This window comes from Cricetulus griseus (genome assembly GCF_003668045.3).
Source record: "Cricetulus griseus strain 17A/GY chromosome 1 unlocalized genomic scaffold, alternate assembly CriGri-PICRH-1.0 chr1_1, whole genome shotgun sequence".
Classification (NCBI taxonomy): Eukaryota; Metazoa; Chordata; class Mammalia; order Rodentia; family Cricetidae; genus Cricetulus; species Cricetulus griseus.
In genome coordinates, this window is record NW_023276807.1 from 80199562 (window position 1) to 80219708 (window position 20147).

The following is a 20147-nucleotide window of genomic DNA, read 5'->3' on the forward strand; positions in this document are numbered from 1 at the left end:
GTACAATTCTGTTTTTCTCCCTGTCTCTGATCATTTACTCAGCTTTAACTTCTCAGCCATCTGTGTGCTGAGCCTTCCCTGTCTTCTCCACTCTGACAGTTGAGTTTTATGTAGTAATAAAACGATACCAGATAGATTTCTCTATTTTCTCCTACTCTTCGTGTATTAAATCCGAATAACTTTGGGACACTAGCCAATTTCACAAAGGTGAAATAAACCCCTTGGCATAAATGAAAAATCAAGCTGATCAAATCCTGACAAGATGCAATGCTAGAATATTCTATCCCTGAAGCAAAGCAGGGGGCTTTCAAAACTCACACCATATTTCACTAAAGAGTGGGAGTGATTCTGTTTGTGTAGGCTTGATAGGTGGCACACTGTGTGAGGGGTCTCCCAAGTTACCTCTTTTTTTAAATCCAAGAAACAATAAACTCTTTCCTTTTTTCTAAAAACATTCAGTAACATGGACAAGTATCATAAATACTGCACTGTCTCCAAAGGACAGCATGTGGGGACTGGGGGTATTTAAATTAGTATTTTAACCAGGGACTTAAAATAAAGAAATCAGGTAGTCAACCCTGGAGTTCTGAAACAACACAGAATCCAGTCATCCAACCCACCTAGCATAGGAGGTGAGTCTTGGGGAGCTGCTGTACATTTCTTCCCTCTGTGATGTTACAAGGTATTAAAATTAAGTAACCAATGCTTGTTTCTTACAATAAGTAGTCACTTGAATGCTATATATGGGTTGCACCTAGTCCAATAGTTCTCAATCTAATCACATACCTCTCATAATTAGTTTTGTGCATATACTAGCATGTAACATTTGGCAAGACAAAGCCTCAGAGATTCTACTGCAAGGAACAGGGTATACCATATGCACTGGAGTGGACATTGCAACTTCTCTTTTTGCAACTTTTTCATCATTTTAAGTGTACTTATCAGTTCCCTTTTTACTTAGCGTCTGTCTTGGACTATCTATTCACTTACTGGTATGGGTTCTCCTTCTTTGATCCTTTCTGTCTAAGCATTTCTCTTCAGCTCTGTACCTCCAATCATAACAACTCTTACATCTATACCCAGAATCCTTTTTGAAACACTGTGTCTCAACATCTGCCAGGCTACACCACTTTTGTGCAAGGTCAAGCAGTTGATCTTCATGAGAATATTCTCAAAGTGTTGGTATTTCAATTCAGATTTGTGTTGGCCTCTCAGCAATAGAATCTTGTTGAATCAAGACCTAGACTGAGCATTTATAAGGACACTGTCTCCTACATTTGGTTACCACCTCCTCCACAACACAGGTCTACAAAAAAAAGTTTTCTATGCATTTTCAGGACCTATGTGTTTGATACAGAAGGCAGCATATCCACCACAGTGATGAAAGTCATTGTTGAAATTCAAATGAGAAAAGAGACCTAGAAAAATCAAATATTCGGCCAGGCGTGGTGGCACATGCTTTAATCCCAGCACTTGGGAGGCAGAGGCAAGCAGATCTCTGTGAGTTTGAGGCCAGCCTGGTCTACAGAGTGAGTGCCAGGATAGGCTCCAAAGCTACACAGAGAAAAACTGTCTCAAAAAACCAAGAAAAAAAATCAGGAGTGAATCAAATATGTCATTTCCAAGTCACAACATTATTTGGAAGGCTCCTTTCAAATCCTCATAATTGAGTTTTTCACTATATTCTTATTTTGCTGATTTTGTATCACAGGTGAGTTTTTCTATATTTGTTTTTGAGACCAGTCAGATAATTTTATAAATAAGATGAGAAAAATCATAGAAGCCCACAGAATTTTGGTTAAGATTAAATGAAATAATGTATATATAATTCATGTTCAGTTACTGGTAAATGTAATGAAAACTACCAGTATCTCCAACAGCAAGTGTACAATAAGTGTTGATGAGTATGGGTTTAATGATGAAACCAATTTAGCCACGTTTCTCGAATCCATGTCTTGTGTCTATACCTCGTGAGGGAATTGTAAGCATTTTAATACTCTTGCTAATGAGACCCTTTGGCTTATCATCTTTGGACTTGGTGCTTTTCATATTCCTATTTGAACAGAAGAAAAACACTGGAACATTGCCTCTTTTTCTTGCAGAGGCAATGACAATAGCCAGAAAGCTGGATACAAGCAAAATAAAATGAATACTAGATTCCTATGGTCTTTGCCCATATACCTTGAATTTCAGAGTATCTTCATTTGCAGTTTAAGAATATAGCTTCTGAACTTCATGAATAGGAATCTGTGGGAGTTTTGACACTTTCTGCATACAGTTTAAGTTCTATGCTTTAACCTACTGGCTATTTGCTCTGAACTTTATTTTCACCCTCCTGACAAAAAAGAAACAAGACTTTCTTAAGTTTGTTATTTTAAACTACAAATATATGGCCCATATTTTGATGATGAGGCTCTAAAATCTGTCACATGTTAATGAAATCCTCCATATTTTGTGGGACAGCATTAGATTTATGGTGTGAGGACCCAGCTTTCATGCTGGCTCACTGTGTGACCTCTTATAAGTCATGTGCCTTTGCTGAATTCCAACTTCCTTGTCCTTAAGATAAGAGAGACTTCTCAGTTTGTCATGAGCATACTAATTACCCAAAAGTTTTGGTAAGAAAGATTATGATCAGAGAGCCTAGGGAAGGGCCCAAAGCCTGCACTACCAATAAGCTCCCAGGTGACCCTGCTGCAGGTCCACAGGCTGCACAACACCTGGCAAAAGATGGAATAAGTTTGAAGATAACTCATTTGAAGTTTCAATGGATTATCCATGAGAAAGCATGCCAGAGTGTCCTCAGATAGTGGTCAAGCACACAATGAACATGTGTGTAACCCTTCACTGTGAGCAAAGCACTCTACATGTACCCATTTAGCCAGCACACCATTTCAAAGAGGAATCTGACTCTGAAATTCAGACTCATCAGCTCAGTGTTGATGAGTCCAAGGGTCCCCGGGGAAAAGCCTAGGATGAAGCCCAGTCCCCACCTCTGAAGAGCTGTGATTTCCATGGTCACCATGGCCCTCACTCTGTAGGCAATCTCCAAATTCAGGAAAGCCAAGGGAGCACTGACAGCTTCAGCTTCATACACAGCCGTACATTTATGTATGTGTTTAAGATTACCCAAATATTGTTCAAATCTAATGTTCATCTGCAAAAGCTGACTTAAAACTGGTGTGTTTCTTTTTCATCTTTCACCTATTTTTCTTCTCCCTTCTATTCATCAGGCACAGAAAAGCCTCTTAGGCCAGCATGTGCATTTCTAGTTTGGGCTGCTACAGTACACGAGTTCTAGATCTTAAAGGCCAAAAAGCATCTATTTGACTAAAGAGCTATAAGGCAGCCATAAAAATTATGGATCACAGAAATAAGCAATTAGTGTTATCTTCAATTGCTTTATTGGCAGTATTCACTCGTTAGAATAGAGGCAGCCGTAAAACAGATTGCAACATACTGTATAACAGCATATGGGATTTTACATTATAATGCTATTCTCTGCCAAGAAGTCATATTTTCATTTGAATGCATGGAACAGATTAGCACAAGGTTTCCAGCATTAGAAGTGGATGACCCTCACTTTTTGTAGTTGTTGTTAAAAAGCAATTCCTGAACTTACGACTAAATCAAAATAAGTGCCATGGTGAATCGGGATGTGTTACATGACTGCATCCTGGGCCTTTGGAGCCTAGGCTGGGCATGGCATGGCACTCCAGCAGATAATAAAGTCAATCTCTGATTTTGTAGATAGAGGAAGAGTTGAGGGTTTGCCAGTCTTCCAAACCAGCTGGCGTCAATTCTGGAGGAGGCTGCTCACCCGCCTACCTCATCACAGCTAAATGCCACAAAGGACACTACTAGCAAGAGGGATAGAAATAAAACAATGAGAATAATAATACAGCTGAGAATGGGACCCGTATTTAGCTTTGGGAGAGCTCTTCCTGACATCCTCACTGCCATGCTCACAGTCTCTGGATGTGGAAACAAGTTACAGATTACAGAGAGAGAGGTCAATGGGATTTTCAATGCCACTCTCACAGCAGACTAGGTTCTCAGTCACTGCCCTGGAGTTCATGACTTTCCACATCTCACACATTTACATATTTTTCGTGTTTCAGTATATTTTATCAGGAACATGGGGCCAAATGCTCACTTTTCTGTTTCAACAGTTTAAATAGGGAGGAAAAAGGGAAACATGTATTTCACCAGGTCTCTTTCCAAGATGATCCTGTGAGGTAGCAAATGAAAAACTCTGAGAGGCAGGGTTGCTGGAAAGGAAATTCATGTGGGCTTATTAGAAGTCATGTGGTTGTACTCACTGTTGATCGTATAAATATTAATCATCAAGTGTATTTATGTCACTTCACACATAATTGCAATTTATTTCTAATGTGTTTTTTGGTGGATAAAATACACTTGGGTTGTAGGTGAAAAAATTCTTTTATAGGAGTTCCAATATGAGAGAACTTGAGCCATATATAGTAATTTACAGGAACAAAGGGATATGTCTGAATTAGTTTTTGAGTAGTCCCCACCATTTACTCAGATCTAGTAAAGTCTAAACAATTTGATAAAGTCTTCAGGGTCCATGCATAATGCAATCTTGTTAAAAATCAATGTTAATCTTATGAAAAGTGTGCTCACTTAAGTTTTTTAAATCTCAAGTCTGAAAATTTTAAAATTATTTAAAAACATAGAAAAATGCTTATAGATTATTCTAAATGAATATTAAGGCAAATGACAATAGCAAAACATCATACAGCTGTCCACTTCTGATTTCATGATTACCCAGGCTGATACCTTACCTTCAACTTCCATAAGACTTCTAAAGATATTTTTTCTCTCTTCTTCATAAAAGGATTTAGTGAAAAGATAATTAGAATACAAAAGCATGCCTTTTGCAGCTTCATCCTGCTTATGCTGTTTACTGGCCTCTGTGGCTTTTGTATATTTGTTTGTATATTGTTTTAATTACACCTCAGCTATTGTGAATGCATTTTTAAATTTTTGCCTTAACTACCACAGTCACTACAACTGTCCTTGTAAAATAAGGTATTTCTCATGAGAGTGACTTCCTCAGGATGACTTTTGAGTGTGTCCTTTTGAGAAGTAATTTTCCACAACCCCCCAAAAAGAGGCCCTCTGTAAGTCCTCAGATGGAAACACATCCCAAAGCAGTGGCTACTTCAGAATCTAACAATGAAGCCTGCTGATCAGGAGGGGATTCCACAGATGTTCAGCACAGAGTGAGACATCTACTTCTTGGTTCAGGAGTATTTCCTCAAAGGTCAACACATTATCCAAATTTGGCAATTTGGTGGGCCCAGGTTTTACTATTACAGGAACCAGTTTGTAAGTGTTAAGAAGCAAGCTGTTCCTTCTCAGAGCCAAGGCTCTACATGTTCTTAATATGCCATTCATGTATGTGTGCACCGCCCATGGGGAGACAAGAGAAAATGGGGGAGGAAGAGAGAAAGGAGAGACTGATCAAATCACAAAGTCCAGCTATAGAGATACCCAAAGCTAATAGAGAAAATGTTTAGTAATTTTTATGTTTTTTTCTTTTATATGTTTATGTTGCCATGTAGCAGTGCCATTTAATTCAGCTTAGTTCAGAACAAAACAACAATGAATAATAGCTTCAATCTAATAGCCAGCTTTCTTTCCTTGCAATAAAGCATTTAAGAAACATGAAAAAAGTCACAAGCATCTCAAATAGTGTCTGCTTTGCTGTAAAAATAGACTGTGACGAGAGTAACTTCCAATCAATTATGCAACATGGTTTTAAGTGAAGAGAAATTTCAGCATACGTATCACTTCAAAATACATACCACATATATATGTATGTATAAACGCATAAAATTTGAAGGCTACGAAGCATATATTTTGCTCTGACAGTTAACTTGATTGCAGCAAAGCTATAATTTCTTTTGCTGAAACACCCGAGTAGTGTGAGTCTTAGTGGGATTACTCAGGCTCAGTGCTGTGTACACATCTATATGTGTGTGGGTATAAACAACAGGGTTTCTACAAATGCTCTTCCGTGATCTCAGCAGTAACTACTTACTCTTCTCTAACTCAAACATACATGGAAATTGTCTCCTGTAAAAGTGATGGCAGTATAAACAAACATACATTGGGTTCTACAGTCTACATGGATAGAGTCAGAAGCCATCCTATGAAGGAGATATATTCCACACACTTCACATACACGAAGGTTGACTTAAGAAAAAGTGCTGTTACATTAACCAGGGTAAAGGAATGTGTCTGTTTGTACAAGTGCACATGGATTTGTGTGTGTATGTGCAATCGCAAGTGTGTGTGTGTGTGTGTGTGTGTGTGTGTGTGTGTGTGTGTGTGTGTGTGTGTGTGTATTCATTTGGGATGGATTCAGGAATGAGTCTGTGGACTGAAAGAATCGATTTGTCACAGAGCAACAGATTGTGGTTATGGACTGCCAACAAAGCCCTAGCAACAGTAGGTAATGACTAATTGTAACAGGAATCAGGGAACAGAGGGTATGGATTGTGAAGCAAAAAAAAAGTAACTGAAGAAGTGATCCTTCCCAAATGAAATCAAACATTTTGATATTTGCTACTACTAAATGCCTACTCTCTTCCAAGAAGCTCCTGCTGATGCTGGTCAGTTTGACCCTTTCAGTGAGATTTCCAAATCCACCTTCATCGGCAGCCTTTTCTTTTCTTCGATTGCCATTACTACCACTCTCAGAAGCATCTGTGAGGTTACCCAATGAATTATTGTTTTAATACACTCTGGATCAGCATAACCTGAGACCTGCAGGAAAATGACTATGATTCCCCCTTGGTGGTGATGAATCTAACTCCGTCTTGGAACAAAAAAAGAAAGGAATTGATGAAGATTTACATGGTCTAAGAAGCAGAATGGGCAAGAACAATCATATCCATCTCATTTATTGATTAGAATGTTGCAATTTTTAATTATCTATTCAATCTTACTTCCTTGGATTTTAACAAAATACTTTTTTCTAATTATCAGTATACACAAATATAAATTTGTTGTAACTGAAGCATAACCTTCTAAAACTTTAATGTGTGAAATGACTCAGAGTTTGTAGTTCTTTTTGTTTTTATATTTTTATTCATTTTACATACCAACCACAGCTCTCCCCCTCTCCCCTCCTCCCCCCACTGACCCCCACCCCCATCTTCTCCTCAGAAAGGGTAAGGCCTCTCATGGGGAGTTAACAAAGCCTGGTACATTCAGTTGAGGCAGGACCAAGTCCATTGCTCTCCCTGGGCATGGGAGAGCCTGCATGAGTTTGGAGTTCTTAAAGGTTTCAACTGCTCAGAGGTCCCAGCACATTGGGGACTTCTCATAGGTTTTGCTCCTTATAATTAAAATCAGTGATATACTTGAAAAAAAGGATTTTGCAGGTGCCTGCAATATACCTATGCTAAAGTTCATTTGTTTTGTTTAAATTTTCATATTCACTTTCATCCTAAGTAAGATTATCCATATGCTTATGCCAAACTTAAAGTAATGACTGCATAAACTTCATGTTAAAAACTATTATCTTAATCTTCATATGACATATGACCCATTTTTGTGCCTAAAGTTTCTATTTTATGAAAATATCTATGAACATCAGGACCCATATCAATTTGATATTGCATTAAACGTTATCGCTTATCCACTCACAGAAAAATATAAATGAGGGAAGGAAGACTTTCTTCCTTTCTTTCTTTTTTTTTTTTTTTTTTTTTTTTTTTTTTTTTTGGTTTTTCAAGACAGGGTTTCTCTGTAGCTTTGGAGCCTATCCTGGCACTCGCTCTGGAGACCAGGCTGGCCTTGAACTCACAGAGATCCGCCTGCCTCTGCTTCCTGAGTGCTGGGATTAAAGGTGTGCACCACCAATGCCCGGCTAAGACTTTCTTCCTTTCATATACATTAACGGATGCCACCCAAACCAATTCCTCAGTAAACTCAATTCTTCTCTACTGGAGAGACAAAGCACAGTCCCGGAATGTCCAGTTTAAAACCTAGCCATTAAAGGAGGAGCATGGACAAGAGAAGGCTTTGCTTGCAGAAATAAATTTTAGAACCAAATTAGATAAGAGGACAATGAACAATACTAGTGAACATTCACCCATAGACAAGTGAAGCTATATATGAGGAAGGGGAAAGAGCTAAATACTAATGAGATGATGAAACTATGTGAGCTTAGAGAGAAAAAGAACAATCAACAATAAGAAAAAATTAAAACCTTGACAAGCAGAAATAAATGCCTATAAGAAACCCATAAAGCACTAGTAGACAAAATCAGAATTATTCTCACTACAATTTTAAATGCAATGCATCCCTATTTTGCCAAGGGTTCTCACTCTGTGGCACTAATAAATAGCCCAAACCCCACTTGATGAGGCATAGATTTGGACTTCTACTCACTGAGTACTTGTTAATGTACTCCCTTTTCTGTTTCCAAATATTGGAACATTTTGAAAAAAACAAAAAATTAAGCCCTAACATCTTGATAATTGAATGTTTGCTAAAGCTATTTATATTCATCACAAAACATTTTGAACTTCCTTAAAGATAAGTTATAGACAGCTCAAAGGTCTATATTTCAGTTCAGGTCACTGAATCTCCCATTATCATTTACATTTTCACATTCAAACATGTTGCAGAGGCCTAGCTACTAGACAATGATCCATGATGGCTATCGTGTACATCTCAAAGGGTGAGAGAGCAATTTCAATGAAGGAATAATAGTGCAAAATGAGATGCCAGTGTTATAGACAGTGCCCAGATCAGTAGGTAACAAAACCAAGGACTGAAGAACCACCACTCAAAGCGGATCCACTCAATCACTTAATTAGTTATTTATTCATCCTTTCAACAAATATTTATTGTGACCTACTCACATGTCTGAGGTATTACACAGCCACACAGCCTTGGTGTCATAACATCATAATGATATATATATATATATTATATATATATATATATATGAGTATAAAAAGAGAGTGTGGCTAGCTTCACAAGAGGATGTTAGGAGAAAGAGAGTAAGGACCCGAAAGAGGCAAAGTGACAATGTAGAAATAAAAGAAGTCAACTCCTTGATCAGAAGTATGTCCTGTCATTGCCACATCTGCCCCAGAATACAAAACAAAAATACTTCAGATTTGAGAGAATTCATTATTCCTTTTATTTGCCTTTCCCAAGTTGCAAATTAGAGTTACCATCCTTTTATTCAGTGCCTAATCTTTTCAATTCATGACTATGAATATCACATACACATTTTTTTTTGTCCCCAAGGAACTGTAATTATGTCACCAAGTTACAGGTCCAGATCATATAGTTCCCTGGATGTGCCTCACTTGCCACATTCTATAGTCTTTATTTTCTTTGTCATTCTCCTTTTATTATAACTGTGTGATTATAAGATTTAAAACCATACCTATCTGTATCTATATGTATTTGTCATTTGTATCTGATAAACACTGAAATCACAATACACACACACACACACACACACACACACACACACACACACACACACGTGCAAATGCTTCCCAGATGACATAAAACAGCCCCAAGTATCTGATCATCAGCCTCACTTTGCTGATATATCAAAGCAGGCAAAGGTACACTTTCTATCATTTTAAGTCAACTATCATCACAGTTTGTGGCAGATTTTGATTAATCCCAAAATGAAAAGTCCTTACAAAAAAATTACTATATTCTTTATATCAATTATTTTATATAAAATAAAATTTAGCATTTTGGCTATTGGTTTCCTCGAATGTACTTGTTTGTAAATGTTAAGCAGTTGACTAAAAAATGATCATCCATTTTCAATGACCCATATGAAACGCAATACAATGCAACCCAACGCTCAAATTTAATAACTACAGAAGAAACCTGTATTTCCCCTCCAGCTTTTTGGATCATAAGAGGCTCATGGCATCTTTAAACATTCCTGAGAAAATATATACAACCAAAGTCCACTTTCTCCTCTTACAATCTCAAAATCACAGCCCTTTCAAACCCAGTGGAGATTTGGTGATGACCCTGGGGTCTTCACTGAGATCAATCAAGCATCCCAGCATCCCTGTGTGAGTCTCACTTCTCCAGGAGCAAGGGTCACTCTTAAACCAAATTTTTCATGTGTGTAGTTTCTTCCCATTTACTTGACATCATATCTGACTTCGGGGGGTAGGAGCTGTCCTTAGCCACTGCCATGTCAGCTCCTGCAGGTGACAGTATGGCTTTCTGCTGATTTATTAAAAATCTCCCACTTTATGGCTCCTGTGTACTCTCTGGAGTGTGAGCACGTGACCAGGATAATGACAATCTGTCTCCCTGCTAACATTTCTCTACTTTGGTTATTTGTTTGATAAAGTGAAGAGCTTCCCTTTTGCTGCCCTTCATCAGAGCTTAATGTCTTTACTTTGGGATCAATATACTTTATGAATAATTTTATTTCCTTCTATTTTTATGGTCTTTCCTCCTCATTATCATACTGAGTTTATTAGCTGGTGCCGTCAGTATCTTTACCCTGTCATATGTTCCTGAGGTACAGTAAATATCACTTGTGTTGTAATTAATATGCACACCCTCTGCAGTAATTAAAGTACAGACCTCTTCAACCAGCTGAGCTTCTACACTAATTCCACCTTATCTTCATAATGAACTTATTGTAATCAGAAACTACTACTGAATATTGTTCAGTAAGGCCAGAAGAATGAAATCTAACGAGATGCAATAATATTTGTGAACATGTTAATATAAAAAATGAATTTAATTAGCCTAAATCTAATTAAATTTCCTGTACAATTAAAAGCCCCCCTTCCTTCCATTTTTAAAAAACTAACAAGTGCCACATCACTGCCCTCTAGTTAGTCCTACACAGAGGCAAACTGGACAAATGTTGGTTTTCTCCATAAGATACCATAGCCATACAGGAATCAGCACTGGATGGTGACATAGAAAGGAAACCACTGAGCCCACTGGAGACCTTCTGAGTCTTGTAAGACTTTGACCAAAGAAGAAATCAGAATTTTTAGAGAAATAGTTTATTAAAACAAATACATGAAGTAAAACTACATCCAAAACTAGTCACCGCTGCCTGTACATGAAGTTTACTTAGCTTTATTCCCTATCTGCAAAGAGTATGGGAGAAAGGGGGTACTGTGTAAATTTAAGGCTTGTAACATGATATTTTTAGAAAAGAAGAAAGATAAATATACAGATAGATGATAGATAGATAGATAGATAGATAGATAGATAGATAGATAGATAGACAGATAGACAGATATATAAGGAAATACTATAATATAGATAAGTATCAGATTCATCATCTCACATACTTACCTTTTGTGCATGTGGTCAAGTATTTAAATCCTACTCCATAAAATTTTAGTTAATAATACTGTATGATATATATATATATATATATATATATATATGTGTGTGTGTGTGTGTGTGTGTGTGTATGTATGTATGTATGTATGTATGTATAGTTAATACTGTGTGTTACAATACAATCATATTATAATACAATATTATTAACTATAAACCACTGCACAGGAGATCTCTGGACTTATTCATTCTACATAATTATGTCTTCGTACCTGTCATCTACCCAACTCACATCCCACACATCAGAACAGATTCTGATTCTATGTTTGAATTTTTCCTCCTTAGATTCTTCATGTATGTGATATCATGCATAGACTTTTCTGCCTGTCTTATCCTACTTAGCACAGTAGAGGAGCTTGTATTGTGGCACAAGAAATGTGCATTTAAATTCAGCAAATATACATTGGACCTCATTTAGAAATAATGCAGACAACAATGGCATTGAATTTCTAAGTATAGCACTTGACCTTGACCTGTGATGAGGAGAGGAGAGACTGTTTTGAGAAGGACACTGGACTGTGATGCATGTATTCAGTTTTGATGGCCTGGAGGTTCTGTGTACATTAAAAATGAAATCTGTGATGTAAAATACTAAATTGAGACACATATATGACATAGAGGATGAAAATGGTGGGGAAAATTTTATCCTACACCTTTATTATTGCACTGACATTATCATGAAAACTGTCAACAAGGAAAATAACTGCTTGAAGGGCAGACCCTACTAAAAGCACAGACTCATCAAAGGAGCCTGGTAAAGGTTAGAGGGTAAAGGTAGAGGGAGAGAGATCACGACAGCAGTGTTTGTAAGTTTTTTGTTTTCTGGTAGCCATCTATGCCGCAGTCAGCTCAGCACCCCCACCTCCAGGATGCCCCCCAAGAAACAGGCTCAGGCTAGGGGTATCAAGAAGGCAGAGCAGAAGAAGAAGGAGAAGATCTTCCAGGACAAAACCTTCAGTCTAAAGAATAAGAAAGGAGCAAAGCAACAGAAGTGTATTAAGGCTGTCACTCATCAAGTGAAATTTGGTCAACAGAATCCATGTCAGACAGCACAAAGTGAAGCTGAAAAGAAACGGAAGGAAGATGACAAGAAGAAAGAACTACAAGAACTAAATGAGTTGTTCAAACCTGTAGTTGCTCCACAAAAAAAAAAAAATAAGTAAAGGTGCCTATCCCAAATCTGTGGTGTGTGCATTCTTGAAACAAGGACAGTGTACTAAAATGTAAGTTCACTCGAGACCTCACTTTGAAGAGAAAATGCGAAAAACGAAGTGTTTACATTGATGCAAGAGGTGAAGAACTTGATAACGATATTATGGATAATTGGGATGAGAAAAAGCTGGAAGCAGTAGTAAACAAGAAGCACGGTGTGGCAGAAAAGAAAAAAACAAAAAACTGAAATAGTGTGCAGACATTTCCTTGAAGCTATTGAAAATAACAAGTATGGCTGGTTTGGGATGTGTCTTGGGGGTGGCGACAATTGCATGCATCGCCATGTACTTCCTCCAGGATTTGTGCTGAAGAAAGACAAAAAGAAAGAAAAGGAATATGAGATTTCATTAGAAGATCTAATTGAAAGAGAGTGTTCTGCCTTAGGTCCAAATGTTACCAAAATCACTCTAGAATCTTTTCTCACATGGAAGAAAGGGAAAAGACAAGAAAAGATTGATAAACTTGGACAAGATATGGAGAGACAGAAGGCTGACTTCAAAGCAGGGAAGGCACTGGTGATCAGTGGTCCTGAGGTGTTTGAATTTTGTCCTGAGCTGGTCAATGATGATGATGAGGAAGCATATGATACCCGTTACATTCAGGGAACAGGTAGTCATGAGGTTGATGATTCTGTGGGTATAAATGACAGAGATGTAAGCCTGAACAGCCCAAGAGATATAGAAGAGATGGGTATCACTGTAGCCAGTCTTGAAAGATTCAGCATGTATGCTTCAGATAAAGATGAGAACAAATTAAGTGAAGCATCTGGGGGTCGGAATGAGAATGGTGAAAGAAGTGATTTGGACAAGGGCAATGGTAGTGCGGCACAAGAAAATGGGTCCATCGATGCTGTTACTGTTGACGAAATCTATTCACTGGGGAAGATCTGGATGAACTAGAAGAAGAATTAAACACACTTGATCTAGAGTAATGACACCAAACAACTCAAGGAAGATGATTAGGTCAGCTCACCAGTTCATCAACATGAACTGAAATTGACATTAATTGTTCTACCACCTAGAATCAACAGGATGGTTACTTCCCTCCGATGATTCTGGATGACTACTGTCTTCCAAAAAAAGAATACTCTCCCTGTGTCCTCTCTTCTGACTTTGAATATATCTCATAATAAGTTCAAGGTAGTTGATGATAAATTGAAAGTGGTCATTACAGAAGATGATTGTTGTTGTACCTGTCCACTCCTGTAGGAAGTGTAACTGCTTCTCCAGCTTTTGGTTTTCATCAGGCATGTGTAATCTCCAGGAACAACAAATTAAAATACTTTGCATGTGATACAGTTTTTAATGAGTGGTTTCCTTTTCTTTGTATTTATATGTTTTAAAGACTGCCTGAAAGGTGAGGACTGTACTTGATAAAGGAAACTGTATATTCAGGTTCAGTATTGTACAGCTGGACAATTAGGTGGACACTGAGAATGGGACTTGTTCATACTAACAAGGTCAGCTACAGTGCTCTGTGTTAAAGCTGTTTAAAGTTCTCCCCCTTTTGCCAATAAAGTTGTAAATAAAAACTATCATACATCAAACAAAAAAAGACTTTTGTTTTCAAGGTGTAAGGAAGTCTCAAGGTGAAAAGAGGCCTGTTTTTAAAAATATTCTCAGGAATTACTTCTGAGATTGTAGATTGAGCTAAATTAGCTGGAAGTACAGACCCAAGGACTGGTACAAAACACAGAAATACAAGCGCATCACATGGCTATTTAAAAGTGGCTTTCTGGACAAAACACCAGTTAATTAAGATGGCATGTTCACTCCCTCCATTATTTTCTTTAACACCATTGATTTGGGGAAATGAGATTTGAAAGGCATGTTACCCGATGAACTTGGAACTTGGAAAGAAGTGGTCATCTGCTACCTCTGAAGTTGTAGAATTCAAACTCCACCATGCATGTTGCCTGACTGTCATCTTCAGAGCCATGAAAGATTGACTGAAAGAAAAAGAAGTCTCCTCCATATTGAGTTTTATATTAACAAAATTGGGAAAGAATAAAGAAGCATGTAGAATACCGTCCATACTGTATCTTTTTAAATCAGTAGTCTTGCCCTAAAATTTAATGTATCTCCTAACAATAACACTTACCCATGCCTCGCCCCAATTTGCCATCCTACAGTTTCATTAGCTTAGCCACTACTCATCCTGACTCTCTACTTACAAACTGCACTTCTCTTTATTCTTCACATATTAGGTATATAGAGGTTTTGAAATTGAGTTATAGCAGGTCATCTTCTAATATGATGACATGAAAGCATTTAAATTGCATGACAGTTGTCTCTGCCAGAAGGTAATGCATCCCAAACAGAACCCTGAAACTTTCCATGAAATTATCTTCAATGGCACTATTGAGCTTAAGCAACTAGAGCATTGTGTAAAGATAGTTTTGAAGCTGTACATTTTAAATCAAAAGAAATAAATGAAGTGAAACATTCTCTAGCAAAGTACTCATTGTTTTAAGAAAGCTTTAAAGATAAAGATGATTGTCCACTAAAAATGGGCTTATGTCTTAATAAAGCCATCATAAAGTGAAAATATCCTAAGTTAAAAGTGCATTCACATATCTACCAAATCCCAGTAAACTTCACTATCACACAGGACATACAAAGTACACACACACACACACACACACACACACACACACACACACACACACACACAAAATATCTACTCAGAACACTGTTATGTAGGAATGTGTGGACATTCTAAAGAATACTCCCTTTAACAACTTTTTAAGAGCTAGTAAGGTGGTTCTCTTGCCACATGATCCTGGGAACTCGAGTTCCATCATAAAGGTGAAATTAGAAAACCAACCCTCAATAGTTTCCTCTTACATTCATACACAAGTCTTCTTTTATGCACCCGTATTATTCCAGTATAATAATTAACTGATAAGTTTTTATTCCTCTTTTTTATCAAGTTTTAGTCAAACTGGGCCACTGAAAATCATTTGGTTCAGGGGGCTGACTGATTTACAGTGAAGACTGAGTATCAAAATGCTTTTGGTTATGTGTGTCTGTTGTGTACTCTCTCTCTCTCTCTCTCTCTCTCTCTCTCTCTCTCTCTCTCTCTCTCTCTCTCTGTGTGTGTGTGTGTGTGTGTCTGTGTGTGTGTGTCTGTGTGTGTGTGTGTCTGTGTGTGTGTGAGTATAGTGTATGTATGATAAAGTAAAATTTAAGCTAATCTAGTAGACTTTTCCTATAACTAGAAATCCACCTCTGCCTTTCTGTAGGTTCATCCCACATTGCTAATAATTTATTATCAAAGGGCAGAAAAAGTCCCATACTGGTGTTGCTCATGAATCTTTCATTTTTAAAGGATAGCCTTAGCTTTTGCACATATTTTGTGGCTTTATTTTTTCATGTTGGGGACACGTTGAGGATGACACCAGCAGAATCTGCACTGCTGCACTGGGCTAGGGACTGCTACTTTTAGAATCATGAGAATGATGATAGCAACTGAGTCCAGGAACCAAAGCAGAAGAGAGACACCAATTTCATGTGTGCCATTACACCTATGGAGGTGATCAGTTTCAAACTGCTATTTGGTGACATACAGTTGGTTGAATAACAACTTTGGGGGGAGGCTACAATCATAGGAAGATTGACTGATACAAAGGGTGACATGTGTCAGCTCTACATGGATGAGTTGGAAACAGAAGTGGTCATTTTAGGAAGCAGACACAATAAAAATTCTGGATGGGGACACTAATGAGAAAGAGAAAGTTTTGAAAATGCCAAAGATAAACTATGCTAAGTGTGTGCATATGTGTATATATTATATATGTTCTCATTATTGTATAGTACTATTTCAAATATAACATTCATCCTTTTTGTTTCCCAGAATTATTGAGTTTAATGATGTATATAAACATTTGATCAACCAAATGCTAGAATTGTCATAATTTCTGTCTGTGGTTATTTTCTTTTGATTATGAAAAAAGGTAAATTATATTTCCTTTTGTAAAAGAAACCCCAAACTCCAGTTTTTCCAGTACACTAAATGGGATTCTGAAATTAAGATTCAATAGTTTGTAAATCTCCTTTCTCAAATTACAGCAGAAGTGGCTGGAGGCACTTTAAAACTCAACTGGTAATTTAATGACAGAATAGATAAAAGCTGTACTTGACAGACACAACAATATTTCAGTAAGAATTAAATGATGTTCAGAATATAAGTCAACTGAAGTAGAAGCAATTCTCAGCTAATAAAAATTTGACCATTGACAAAACTCACTTTAATATGATCATTGTGTATATCTGATTCTTCTTTCTTCAAACCTAGGCATTTCAAATGAAGAATGTAGGAAATTGCTTGTTGAGTCCTTGTCATGTGGCTTTTTTGTGTCATTGAAAAATAGAGGGTCAAGAACTAGGAAAGTCATCGCCTCATGTGTTCAGTGTTGACCCTATACAAAAGAATGAGTCAGAGTGTATGTATTTCAATTGCAGTTTTATTTCACCCAATTCTCTATATTCAGCTTTCTGTTCTCCCTGAATGTTGTTGTGATCCTCCCAAAAAGATAAGATTCTGAGTTTTTAGTTAAACTATTGTGGATTTTTTGCCTAAATTTCACAAATGGTAAAATTTGCCATGTGATTTTGAGAAAATACTGAGGCAGTTATCTAGGACTTGGATAGAAAATGATTGCTGTGAAGTTGTTTAATGCCTATACCTTCCACAGTGGAACAAAAGGGTAAATTATTGAGGTAGGTAAAACAAAGCAAAAAATACTGAAGAAAGAAAGAGAAATACTTTCCCAAGGTCTGGATAAAGCAGCTCAGAACCCATGCAGGACATGGATGAAGAACCAGTCTTTTCAGATGTCAGAGCCTGAATTATAACTCCTCGCAATGCTCCGGGTATTTGCAACAACATAAAAGCATCCTGAACATAAAACAGCGAGCAACCATCAGACTCCGCTGGTAGTACTTTTTATACATCAGTATGTGCTTAAAATTGTTGTGTTTCATGTGTCGTTCATGTTTCTATTCAGACATCTTCAGAATGTTTCCTTTCTCCGGACCAACAATTACAAAGGGAACCAGAAGAAAACACTTCCTCTTTACTTTGCTAACTCATCCCCAAACTCTGATTAGGTAGTGGTTTGTGCAAACTTTTAAGTTTCACATAAGGGAGTTACTTGGAAGAATAAAGTATGAAAAGTTAGTTTCTAATAATGAATACTTATTATTTGGCATATAATGAAGTCCACTTCAAAATCACATTGCTGTGTCCTTCTTATTCACAATAATAATACTATGCATGTGATGCTAGACACTTCCCTTTGAGTGGCAAACTCCAAAAGTCAGAGGATATTCCTGAAACACATGGCAATCCCTTCAATGACTCAACAGATAGGTAGGCAGGAGACAGTTACCACCATTCTTTTTACCATTAGGAAAGCTGGCTTCTACATGTTTTACATTCTCTTTGTGGACATATGTCTAAGGTGAATGGTGATTTCTCTTGCACAGGTGCACCACGTGGTAGTGTGTGAGCCTGAGAGATTTCTATTTCTCAAAAGCATCTTGCACCAAGAGCATCTTGGCTTGTACTCAAGATAAAGCAACCTCTCCCAGTTGGGACCTTCATGCAGCACTCTGAGATAGGTTCCTTGTCACCTAAGACTTTGTCATCCACACTTTGTCAAGAGAACGTGTTAACTCATTGAAAGAAAAGCAAATCATACATATTATGAGCTTCTGTCTTGGTTTACATTGGGATATTGTGTCTACATGTTTCTTTGTTTCAACTTGATCCTTGATGTTATTGTGCCTAAGTTATGTTAAACGGTAAATCTGGAAGATTAAATGTTTGTCATAATAGTGACCTAATTAGATGGTTGTTTGATTTCCAGGTGCTGAACACACAATCAACTGTGTTCTAGATATGGGTTTTACAAATTAAATGATTTAAGTTTAGAAGAATTCCTTTATCAGAATGGGGATGATTTCACATCTTTCTGTAATGTGTGATATTCTATTTTTTAAAAGACAAAAAGAAATATAAGATATGTACAATCTGCAGCTTTAAAACTGATACTGAACTCAGTCTAACAGCTGTAATTTCCAAAATTTACCTAAAACTGTCTCTTTTAAAAGTCCCTTCTTAAAAGTTCCTTTAACTGTACTTCTATGAAGAGGTAAAATCTGTGCCAAAAGAATAGGTCATGACATTGACCAATGGAGTGTAGCGGAAGTATCTATTCTACTGATCAAGGTCATGTGCTTTCCTTAAACAAAATACTCATTCTTGTGGTCGTCTAAGAAGTCTGAGATCATGGACTTGAGATGTGGCTCAGCTCTTGAAGAGGATTCCAATTTGGTTCCCAGCACCAGTCATCTCGGAGTGAACTGCCTGTAATTCCATGCCAGGGGACACACAAAATTTCTGCTCCCCTCTGACTTCTGCTGGCACCTGCATTCATATGAACATATCCAACATACACACACACACACACACACACACACACACACACACACACACACACACACACACATACACACACAAACACACACGATTTAAAAACTAAAATAAAATCTTTAAAAAAAGTTAGACCACTGTGACATGAAGAATTCTAAACTCACTCAAAGGAGAAACACTTTCTGAAGCCACAAGGTCAAATGAAGAGGAAAAAAAAAAGGAAAAAAAAGGTGCTGGCTGCCCACAGGTATTCATTCAGCCTCCTTCTCTAGCTTTGGCACTGGCTGTACCTCCCTGAGAGACATGAATAACAACCTCCCAACTGAGATGCTTTCCAAATTCTAGCCCACAGAAAAACCATGAGAAATAGAAGACAGTAGCTATTTTCAGCCACAAGTTTTGTGAAATTAATCGACTTACATAGATGCATTTGTTAAGGCTCTTATTGGATGTGTACCCTCTTCTTGGCAGTCTTCTGAGCACTGAATCCTGTATAGATGTTTCCCCCAAAGGAGTTTAGCTAACCTCTTCGTCTCCTTTGATTTTTTTGATGTGTAATACAATATTATTTATTTTGTAGATACTATATAAATATTTAATTATTAATTTATACATTCGGGATGTAGATGTCAGTTAATTCCACTTCTTTCCATGGTGTCTATACTATATGTACTTGATTTCTGATTTATATGTTGCTCTTATATGGATAAAGAAATCAAAGCAAGAAAGTCACACATTTGCCATGTTATGAAAGCTCGTAATCATGGTTCCTTTAAATTCGCTGCATTCTTCAGTTAAATGAAACAAGGTACCTTCTTACATTTGAATACATGATCATTGTCATTCCTAAGGCACTTATTTGAGCAGACAAAAGAGAAGCTGCATTTTTTCAAATCAATAATAAGCAAGACTTGTGTTATTAAAATATCCACACCTTAAGTTTGATTTAATAGTCTGTTGCTACAGCTATCTGTGATTCTACGTCTAGCTTAAAATCCAGGAAGGATCCCAGAAAGTGCTATCCAAACCTCCCTGTTACAATCTTCCTTCCCACCACTAGTCTATGCTGTTGCACCAAGTTAGGCAGCCTA

At 37.3% G+C, this 20147-nt stretch overlaps 1 pseudogene; it reads left to right on the plus strand.

Annotated features, from left to right (window-relative positions):
- The first annotated feature begins 12275 nt into the window (after window positions 1–12275).
- LOC100765461 lies at window positions 12276–13549 on the plus strand (annotated as a pseudogene).
- The last annotated feature ends 6598 nt before the right edge of the window (window positions 13550–20147 follow it).